The sequence below is a fragment of the Benincasa hispida genome, chromosome 5, assembly GCF_027475165.1.
Source record: "Benincasa hispida cultivar pf3 chromosome 5, pf3_genome.v1.1, whole genome shotgun sequence".
Classification (NCBI taxonomy): domain Eukaryota; kingdom Viridiplantae; phylum Streptophyta; class Magnoliopsida; order Cucurbitales; family Cucurbitaceae; genus Benincasa; species Benincasa hispida.
Genome location: NC_143482.1, coordinates 67,125,417 through 67,134,642, shown reverse-complemented (window position 1 = coordinate 67,134,642; position 9,226 = coordinate 67,125,417).

Here is a 9,226-nt window from a genome sequence, read left to right as displayed (position 1 = left end):
TTACCATTGGCCTAAACAAACCCTCTCTCTTGGGCAGCACCAATCTTTTGTGCTCCCTTCGCCCTTGCAACCTTTTATTCCTCCTCCTAATTAAACCAGCTTGCACCTAATTCTATACTCTCTCTTAAATCTCCACATATATAAAATATAATATTTTCATAAATTATTTACAAAAATTTATAGTTTAGTAACTATTTTGTTTTTTTTCAAAAAAAATAAATTTATGAATACTATTTTTACTTTCTAATTTATTCATTTGTTATCCACTTTTTATTAATAGTTTAAAAAATAAAGCCAAGATTTGAGAACTAAACAAATAGTTTTCAAAAAGTTATTTTTATTTTTTGAATTTAACTAAAAATTGACAATTTTTCATGTTGTACCTAAGTTTTTCCCATTTTGAAAAAAACTACGAATTTAGGCCCACATATATAAGTGAATTGGGCAAATAAATTAATTTTGATTCTAATACTTTTTTTATAAAAAAATCAAATTAATTATTATTGTTATCAGTCTATTTTAATAGAGACCAACTACATGACTATTAATAGTTAACATATGTATGAGTCAGTCGAATTATGAGCATTTCGACATTATTATTACTAGTTTTAAGTTATCTTTTTATTAAAATTAGTTAAATAACATTAATTATTTACCTTATTACATGCAAAAGAAAATGCAACGATAATTTTTTTTTCCAAATTTTAGAGTAGATAGCTAATAGAGATGTGTTTTTTCTTGGAGGGATCATTTGTTTCGTGGGCATCCTAAATTTTTATGGAGTGAGCATTTACATTTATTTTGCGATATTGTACACACACATTCTAGATTTTCATGGAGTGGACATTTGCATTTACTCCACGATATTGTACAGACACGTTATATATGTTCAAATTATATCAAATTAATTATAAATTAATAAGTAGTCGTAAGGGCATTCTTTGAACATTATGCAAATTTAAAATATTTTCGTGTATAAATTCTATGAAACAAATATAGTTATCAAAATATTTATGGATATCTGAAAAAATATTCCTACAAAACAGATATGGTATTCTAAATTCTAAATATGTTGGACATCTATAATGGTTAATATCTATCATTTCGAGCATATAAGATTTCGATTATCTACATTCACAAAAAACAAATGGCCCTCGAAAAAATAATGGTACGAGGTATGTTGAGATTATTGAAAACAACCAAGTGTAAACTACTATTTGAATTACAAAGACATAAATTTTTTGTTACATTATTATTGTTGGCATTTTGGCCCTTAACCTCGACTTAGTTAATTAATTAATATTTTGATGATGACAAATTTGCTTTTATTTATTGATAATTTGAGTGTTTTAAAGTGTTTATTACGTAGAGCTCAGAACAACGATTCCAATGTAATTATTGCCCATATCATAGCTCAAACAAAGAAGATATAGGCGAACAAGCTTGACAGAAAAATCCCGAGTCGATGATGTGGCATATTTTATTTCCACAAAGTGAACCAATTGAAATGTGCCACTTGGAGCATGACAGAAATGACACATGGTGGAGCTTTTCATTTTTTGATTGGTTTAAAATGAAAATAAATTTAATATTATTTTATGTTTGTGTCAACGGCTAGTTTGACACATGATGAAATTTTACTTTTTGTTGGATTTTAAAAGAAAATTATTTAAAAAATATATATGTATCATTATATTATATCATGTTTGTGTCTGATGGCACATTGAATTTAAATCTCCACCATTCAATTTTTTTTTTTACCAATATCCAATGGCCCAAATTAAATTTAGATTTCACCATTGCCTTTCTCTATTTAAACACGTCTTCTTCTCTGAATTAACACAACAATCTTACACTAATTTTTCAATCCTCCATAACTCAAAGTCACTATTGTTATTCTTTCTAAGTCTTAATTTTCTTGTTTTCATCTAATTATTAAAAGATATCTTGTGTATTGTGAGGATTGGTTTGTTGTGAGCAACTACTTGTAAATCTTCTCTTCAAGAGAGTTTTTCTCATATTGCTCTTCATTTTCAAATTCGTTGTAAGGGTTGCTCTTGGTCCATAAAAAGTGTGGTTGTAATAGTTTGATCCTCGACCGTGGAAATGATCGGGTTTGTTCTTGCTCCTGAAAAAAAAGAATATTGTAGCAGTCCAACTGTAAGCGAGAAGTTTGTAGTGACAAACCCAAGAGAAACCTGGGAAGTTAGTGTAGGCCGGTTGTGCCGAACCACTATAAAATTACTAGTGTTAATTTTTCTATCCATCTCCTACTGCAATCAATTTGTTGTTATATTTTATTGCATGAAATTAATTGAAATATTCGTTTCTTAAATTAATTGCTTAATTTTTATTTAGGTCAGTTAAATCGATCTTTACATATCTTATACCGATCATGTTATTTAAATCAAAGTGGGTGCTTTAAAGTAGTATTATTAACTTATTGATTATTTTGAATTGAATTTATTGGCATGAATTTATTGTTTAAATCTATCATTAGCAAAAAGTTTATTAATTTGTTAAATTAGGCCCACACTCAATAAAAAAATATTCATTAGTTTTATTAAACCGCTCTTCTAGGTTACCGATCCTACAATTATTGGCAATTGATATTTTCTTTTAGTGTTAGATATTTTGTTGTTGTCTTTGTGTGAATATTCTTTCCTCATTGACGACAAATTTGTTGGAAATTTCTTTTCTTAAGTGCATATTTGTCGTTGGTGTTTTTCTGCCATATTTTGTCTTTCTCGTATTTAAGAACTGGTGCAAGGGTTTTCAGTGCGATCGAAATCTTAATAAAAAGATATGAGAAACTCATTACTAAAGTTGCAGAGTCTTTTGATGTTTACATGATTGTTGGTCAAACAAAAGAAGAATTGCTTTGATTTTGTGAAGCTTAGGTTGTTCAACCAGGTTCTTCGACGTATTGTATCTGAACGCTAGCGGAGTGTTCTTTTCAACTAGCAGGTGACAAGAGGGTGAAGTCATTGTTGTGGCATCGAATTTAGGGGAGCCTAAATTTACAGACTCGCAGGCAGTATAAAAATTAAGGGGAGCCTAACTTGCTCTCTAGTATTATGACACAAGTAATCTGTCACACCCCGTCCCGGACTACTCTCTGAACCTAGGAAAGAATATGACTGTAGCAGTTATCAACCCTTTTGTTGACACTTACTGCCTAACAACTATTGTGAAAAAAACTCTAATACTAATGTGTAACCTCATACACAGAGGATGCCTCTTAAGCTAAATTTATTAAGTTTAAAAAACACAACATATTTAGAGTAATCACATTACTAGTTTCACAAGTCCCGATGCCTAAAACCTTAGTCCCTATATGAACAACTGTAACATGTGTACAATATTTACAGTAACCAACTAACAGACGTGTTACAATATCTTTGTCCTTTAGTGGCAGAGCAGATGTAGAGCTATCTCCTGAGGATTTAACCGCTATCTAGGGGAAAGGAAAACATTTGAAAACGGGGTGAGCTTGCTAGCCCAGTGAGTGACTTGAAAGAAAATCGATTCTCATGCAAAAGTCTCAATAAAGAGATTAAAATGAAATATAAATTTCTATAGTAACCTTGTACTGCAGTATAAACATTTTCCAAGCATAAAGCATATAAAGCTGCTTTTATCAGAAAACATTAAAACTGTTCCTTAGTTGAGAATAACCCTGTTGTGGCTAAATCTCAACGTCAACTGTTAGATAAGAGAGAACCATTTTGCTCAATCTCTGACTTTAACTACCTACGTGCACGTGGTCATACTAAGTACCGCCATACCTTAGGTACTTTTGCTCATATACCTTCTCTAAACTTGTCCTTCAGTATCGAGCTGCTCGGATACCTTCTCAAATGTCCTTCATTATCGAGTTGGTCGGATACTTTCTCAAATGTCCTTCGGTATCGCGTTTCAAGTAAAACTAGTCATAAATGACTTTTTCTTTAAAGCATGTAAAGCATAATGCATAGAAAACATGTCTTTAAAGATACTAACGCATGCTTGGTGTATTTAAACACACATAAATAGTTTTTCAATAAACTTTCATACATGACATGCGTTTAAAACATAACTCATGGTTTGCTTGGAAATCACTTTGTAAAACTAGCTAGCATGAGAATAATCTTTCTTTAAAATATGGTTTCTTAAAACATTGTAAATATTTAGTCAAATATTTAGTCACTCACCTTGATCGTTTAGGAACCTTTCTCTCTAGAAGTTCCTTGGTTACCTCAGGCCCCCTTTTGAACCCTAAGATCTAGATTCAATTTAAAGCACAGATTACTCATAGTTTTAAGCCTTATCTTGAGATACTTCATTGCTTTACAATGTCTCAGGAAGCTTACCTTAAAACATTAGCTCAGAACTCCTCGTGATTTGGTCGGAATCTTCAAATCCTCAAGACTGACCCAAGCTTATCCGACAACTTGACCCTTCTGTATTTTTCTTACTTTCCAGTCCGATTCCTTAGAGATTCTTCTCCAACAGCCCTACCCTGAAAACTAGGCTCGCGGAGCTTTCAGGTGGCTTTGAAATCACTCTAAACGCACGAGTATGCTGGGAGATATCCTCGTCCCAAATTGATGCTATTTCCAGACTTCACTGTCCAATTGTGTCTCCTCTTGAAGCTTTATGACCAACTCGTGGTTTTGCTACCAACGCATGCATTCTTCCATCAACGCATAGTTTCCTCACAATCAGCCTTCATACACTATTTTTAATGTCCTTTGAAGAGAATTTGAGTTATGATCTGAAGAGAAGACCTTGGTCCTATTTATAGATGTCCAAAATTTCTCCAAGGTCAATACCTCCTACTTGGCCGTATGTCCAAGTGTCTTTTCCCCATACTATCAACGCAACATTCATGCCATCGCAATCTAAGGTGTCTTCCTCTTCCTTAGCCAATACAAAATGTTTAAATGTGCATGTCTTCTTGTGCATCCACCTCATTTGCTTAAGGCTTAAGATTTCTCTCCAACAAGCCACATGTCCAGATGACGACCTTGAATGTGTCAATCCAATCTCATATGCGCCCATCTTACCTCAATGCGTCCATCTACCACAAATGCGTCCATCCAACCTCATATGCGTCCATCCAATTGGCGCAACATACCTATGTCTAGACACCACCAGTTGGTGCATGCGTCCATCCAACATCAAAATGCGTTCATTCAATCTCAAATGCATTCATCCAACATTAAAATGCGTTCATTAAATCTTACCTTGTGCATTCAATTGACGCAACTTGGTCACATATGCTAGATGCTCGCAAGGCTCATCTTTGACTGCATATCTCTTTCGAATGGCTTAACTTTGCCCTATGCGTTCAATTAGGATAATGACCAACAATCTTCCAATGCATACTATTAGCCTTGTCCTATACGCCCACATGCCCTTGGATGTCTAACGCATATAGCACATCACCAATGCATAATAACAAGCCTTAGCAACGCAAGACATTTCACTATGCATCCACTGTGGCTTGTCTCATCGCTGCATAGCTCATCGTCTAGTATTGTTGCCGCATAGCACCAGTCTACCGCATAGCTCTTGCTCGTCGTGTAGCGCCGACGCCCATCGTCTAGTGAAGCACAGCTATCGTCTAGTGCACGCGCCTATTGCGTAGCGCCATAGTCTAACGCTGATGTCGATCGTGTAATGTCAACGCCTCATCGTTTAACGTTATCCCCCATTGCATAGCATTATCGCCCATTGCATAGTGCTATCATTTAGCGCGACTCTCTACATCGTCTAGCGCTGTACTTTACCGCACGATTGCATATTGCATCGCTTGGCTCCCCGCATTGCTACATAATCGTCCAGCGCCCACTTACATGATCGCCTATCCCCATCGTGTAGCGCTATTCATATACGATCGACCAGCACCCATGCCCGGGCAAACTTGAGGCTGCCGCATGCGTTTCTCTTGGCCACACTTTGGCTTCCTTCAACGTCCAAATAACCTCTAAATGAGCAACGCCAACGCATGGAACAACATTTAGCCAAATTTCTAGCTTCCAACGCATGGGTTACGTTTAGCCAATTTTTCCAAGCTTTACCCAAGAGTCAGCTTTCAAATTCACACTTTTCTTCTAATTTTTCGCCCTTTTCTCTACAATTACACATTAATTTCCACATCAACCTACTCACCACACTGGTCTCAATAGGGAACATACTCAAGTAGAGAAATTAGGGCTCAGGGTTCACATAATCTAACTCTATGTAATTGTAGTGAAATTGGTGTTGTTAAACTAAGTTGAATACTAGTAGATATCTTTTCACCTAGGCGTAAAGCCTATCTGACATAAGTGTAATCTACCGAACTAGGTTACCAAGTCTTTGTGTGCATCTTACTAACTTGTAGGATTTGTGTGATTCACCGTTTATTTCATTTTTTATCATGTTTTTATTATGAAATTATACAATGGACCAAAAATGCTTAATCTAAGCATTGGTTTTTTATTCCATTTCATTTTAATTCGATCTCATTTCAATTGGACCAAAATAATATATAAACGTTTCAACTCTAGGTTAGCAACATTCATTTACAGTTTATTTCTTATTTTATGTTTTCATTATGAAATTATACATTTTTTTTATGGCTAAAAGTGCACTATTTTATCGTTCTCTGTTCTTTTCAGAGAGAGCCACTAAAATTTGATGTTTTTAAAAACACTTTTAAATATTTATTTTTTAATGTCTTGAATCATCTCTCATCTTTCAATTGATCCTAAATTTTAATTGGGGATTCAATCGAGTTGTATCACTAAAAATTTCAAACTAAAATTACACTGGACTAGTTTTGATTGACTAGATAATTTTTTTTATTTTATTTTTTTTAAAAAAACCATTTTTATTCCAACTCTTTTGATAATAAATAAATATATATATATAGTTTAAAAATATTTCATTTTTTTTTTAAATTAAACATTTAAAAAATTAAATCAAACACACTCTTATTTAAATCTTTAAATTTCAAAACTGAATCAACTAGATTAATATGATTTTATTTTATAACCATCAATGCATATTCTACATTTGTATAAATTTATTTAAATGTATCATCCGTTAACATAATATTAAATAAACGTTAGAATTAAATAAGTAGTAGTTGTTTTACCAGTGTTTTATCATTATGAATGATTTTTTTTTTTTTTTTTGCTATTTTAGAGTCGTTTACGAAAATTTATAATTTAAATTGATATAATAATTAATCTGAAGTATTAAAATGAGTATGACTTTTAACTAACAAACTTAGATACGTCCCCATAATTTATGTGTATGAAATTTGGTATTTTCACATTTTCATTGAAAATAACTTTATCTAGATTTATGAAATTGTTAATTAGGAAACAAAAATCCATGAAACGAGAATATCTTTTGGGTCTTTAAGGTTGAGATTTAATTTCTATTTGAACTTTAGATTTTAAAATGTTATGCATTTAGTTCTTAAATTTTAAATTTGGTTTCAATTTAGTCTCTAAATTTTAAAATGCTGCAATTTTAATCTTGATATTTGAGTTTTTTTGAATTTAGTCCATAATTTTTAAGATTTTACATTTTAACATTAATTTTTAATTAAATACTCGCTTTCAAACATTGATATCAACGTCCATGGATTAATTTACAATAATTATGAAATAAAAATTTGAATTCAATTTTAAAAGTGATGAAAAATAGTGAAACTTTATTCATTATGATTCATTTAATTATTTTAATTTTACTAACATACATTAATACCGTAGACAAGAAAAACAAATATTTAGTGAAAAGTTGAGATTAAAATTATAAATATTGAAATATAGATACCAAATTCAAACAAAACTCAAATTTCAAGAGTAAAGTTGCAATATTTCAAAACATAGGGATTAAGTTGAAACCAAACTCAAAATTTAAGGACTAAACGTGTAACATTTTGAAACCACTGACCAAATAGAAATTAGACTCTAAACCTATGGACCAAAAATATATTTATCCTACATTTAATTTTGCAAGAGTTTGTGTGTGCATGCGTATGCTAGTTGGGTGTGACTGTGAGTGTGGGTAAAATATCGTGGGTTCAGAATATAATATATATATATAATATTTTTAAGAGGCTTGCAAAAGTGAACGGTGGCTAAGTCACTCTCCCCATGTAAAAAAAGTTACATTTGTAGTTCCCGAATTTTAGAGAATACGTGTATTTGGTTCATAGAGTTTTAAAACACATATCATTAAGTTTACAATAATAGGTTTTAGAAGGCCATTGGTTTTCTTTGATATTTAAAATCTTAAAAATTATTTTTAAAAAGATATAATTTTTTAAAAAATAAAGTGTCATATAATTATTTATAATAATAATTTAAAAAATTAATCAATAGACATTTTAAACCTATTTTTACAATTTTGAAGACTAGAAAGACACCTTTCGAAATCTTAGAGGTCAAATACACATATTCTTAATAATAAAAAGGCACATTTCGAAAAAATTAAAGACCAACAGCACCTATTTTTCAAAATTCAAAGATTAAAAATGTATTTTTTCATTTAAAAATTATAATTATAATTAGAGTAGATCTTGTTTCTTTTAAATATATAAACAAACAGAACGAAACGAAAATAAATATAATATATATAGAGATAAATGTCGGATCAATTAAGTTCACATTAGCCCCTTTAGAAATTAAACTTCTCATCCACATGTTTTGTTCACTCACCACTCACATTCTAATTCTCAAATTCTCCGCCAAGTGTCAGCCTATAATAAATGCTCACATTTTTAATACTATTAAATAAAGTTTGATTTTTCTCAAGTACAATCATTTTCATCCAATACTTTTAATTTCATTGAAGATTTTCAGTTTTTTTTTTCTTTTAATATAGATAAATAACTACTAAAATATCCTTATCTATTGGTTAGCATATGAATATTATTCACCCTCAATTTAAGTGGAGGTTTAGTTAAACATTGCAATCTTGACCTTTCTATTCGATTTCAATTATTTAAAAACTTCAATACTATATAGACATCTACTGGACTGACCTTATCTTTGATAATAAAAAAAGGAATGCTACTTCATTAAGAGACACTAAGTGAAATGTATTTTAAAATTCACTTTTGTGTTCGATTTATCTTTTTATTTTTGTTTTTGTTTTTTTTTGTTTGTAAACAATTATTCAATTGAAAATCGGTCGAAACATGTAAATTTCAAATCTAGGGTTAAGATGGTAAAACAAATCA